Genomic DNA, 2,851 nt, shown 5'->3' on the forward strand with positions numbered 1-2,851 from the left:
CACGGTGACCCTCTCCTCCGCCCCGCGCCGCCCCGCCCCGCCCAAGTGCCCGAGCCGCCGCCACCCTGCACCACCCCGGTTGCCATGCCCCCCTCCTCCATCCCGGCGGCCCCGGCGCCCCTCTCCTCCAACACCGCAGCTGCCCCGCCGCCTGGCGCCCCTCTCCTCCACCCCCGCGGCCGCCCCGCCACTTCGGCGCCCCCTGCTCCGGTGATACCTTGTATTTTTTCTGTTTTTTTAGATTTAGTTTAGGTTTAGTTTAAGTTAGGCTTGGTTTAGTTTAGGTTTTGTTTCTGTTTTTTAAGTTTTGGTTTAGATTTAGTTTACTTTAGGTTTAGTTTAGGTTAAGAAGAAAGAAGAAAGATTAAAAAAATAAGAAGAAGAAGAAGAAGAAAAAGAAGAAGAGGAGGAGGAGGAGGAGGAGGAAGTGTATTTTTTCCCTATTTTTAGATTACTATGCTCTGTTTTTCAACATTTTCAGTTTTCTTTCATGTCTAAAGAAATCCCTAGTTTTGAAGGGTGCCAATTGCCATTGCCAAGTAACCTACCAAATTAATTGAGTGTTGTTGATGTTGTTGAGCACAAGTGCATTGCTTTTTTCTCAGTTTTCTTTCATGTCTAAAAACATGGCTTTGTTCCAACTATGTCCATTTATCAAATATGATAGAGTTGAATTAGAGCCAAGTTGGATTAGAGCCAAGTTTCTGTAGATATGCATATGGTCCATTTATCAAATATGGTTCTAGCTATGTTTATAGATATGGTTCTAGATATGGTCCATTTATAGTAGATATGGAACTAGCTGTGTTTACCTTTTATAGTAGACATGGGCACATGGGCAGATATGGTCCATTGTAGATAGAGTACTAGCAAATTGTTTTGCCATTTATTGACTATTTTGAAGTGCTTGTTTCCTATGTTGCTTGCATGACTGATTCAACTGCGATGTAATTTCATTTCATGGGGAATGAGTACAAGAAAACAGAGGTGGTGTTTCCATCATAAATGTCCACAAGTGCATTGATTTTTGAATGTGAAATGATAACTTGGTGTAGTTGATTATCTTCTGCTCAAAATTTCTGCTGTTGTAATGTTGTAAGATAATCTTGTAAGGGTAGTAATTGGTCTCTTCTGCTGCTTATCGGAGATGGGGGGAGGCCTCCACCGCAGGCTGCACTCTGCCAACTGGAGTACGACTTGGAAGGCTTCGGGTTCTTCACGATCATACTTGAGAATTCCTCCAGCAGACAGGTATATAAAAGGAGAGATCTCCCCTTCACCCATATCTTTATCATAACTCTGTTGTTTGCTACATAACTTCTTGACCCACGCTGCAGAGGCTGCCTGGCACTTTTATGAAGATGCTGGACGGCCATTGGTCAAAGAATGTGAAGCTGCGACAGGCCAACAGCGGGCTTCGCAGGCTGTGGGATGCGGAGGTGGTGTTCGACACCGATGACCACATGTACTTGTGTCGTGGCTGGGAGCAGTTCGTCCGTGCCTACGACCTGCGGCACGGGTACTTCCTTGTCCTTAGGTACGATGGCAACGCCATGCTCACCGTGAAGGTGTTCAACACGACTATGTGCCACATGCGCTACCAGGATGATGACGATATCAGTATGCTCTGCCTCTTCTCCCTCTCCATTTGGCTTTGCCTCACACCGATTGTTAAAAAAACTTTGTTGCATTTGGTCAGGCAATGGGAGCAGCAGCAATGACTCTGGCTACAGCAAAAGCAGCAGCAAGGATGAGGAGGAACGGAGTGGGGAAGAAGAAGAGCGGAGCGGGGATGAGGAGGTGCAGCCTATTCTGTCTGACGATGACCTCGCGATGGTGGTGGCTGACAATGGCCACGCGATGGTGGTGGCTGACAATGGCCTCGCGATGGTGGTGCCTGATGATGACCTAGCGATGGTGGTGCCTGAAGATGGCCTCGCGATGGTGGTGGTACCTGACGATGACCACGCGATGGTGGTAGCGCCGGCGATCCCACATCTGGGGGACTACATGACCATGCCAATTGTGGTAGAGGACTACATCCTACTGCCTCACCACTCTAAGCGCATCAAGATGATGAAGGAGAAGGAGAAGGAGGAGTGAAGATCTTCAGTTTAATATTTTTAGTGTAAACCTTTTAAGTATGATAGTGTTGAACTTTCTTAATTATGTGTCTCCATCTCCATTTCCTTCCAAACTTAGTTTGGTCATTGATGGGAATTGAAATTGTGTGCATGCTCATGGATGCTCATGGATGAAATATATAATTATGTGTTTTTGTGCTTTCTCGTGGATGCTCATTCATTGAATAGTTTGTGATAAAATTAAATATCCGTGAAATTAAAGGAATTTAAGAAAAAATAGGGGCTATACAGGATCTTTGCCGTCAGCCAGCAGACAGCAAAGCTGCAACATGGCAGCCACCTGTGCAACCAGGGGTGCACTGGGCTGGCCTATTCGGCAGCTTTGCCATCAGCTGGTTGCACTACTGGAATCTGGCATTTTGCCGTCTGCCACCTCTTTGTCGTCCGCCAGCTGACGACAAAGAAAGGGCTGATGGCAAAAAGTGTATTTGCCGTCAGCTGCTTCTTTTCCGTCAGCCAGCTGACGACAATGAGCTAGAAGGCAAACGACAAAGGGCCAGGTGGGCCCCATAGGGCACAGCGTGGCTAGGTCAGGTTCTTTGTCGTCCGCCAGCGGACGACAAAGAGGAGACATAGGCCAGCCCTAAACGACCACCCTCTTTGATGTTTGCTAGCAGACGGCAAAGAAGGCCCACTTAACGGGCCGAGCCGTCTCCTCTCTCTCTCTCTCTTTCTCTGTCTCCCACCCGTGTGCCTACCTCTCTCCT

Source organism: Triticum aestivum, chromosome 6B (genome assembly GCF_018294505.1).
Source record: "Triticum aestivum cultivar Chinese Spring chromosome 6B, IWGSC CS RefSeq v2.1, whole genome shotgun sequence".
NCBI classification, from domain to species: Eukaryota; Viridiplantae; Streptophyta; class Magnoliopsida; order Poales; family Poaceae; genus Triticum; species Triticum aestivum.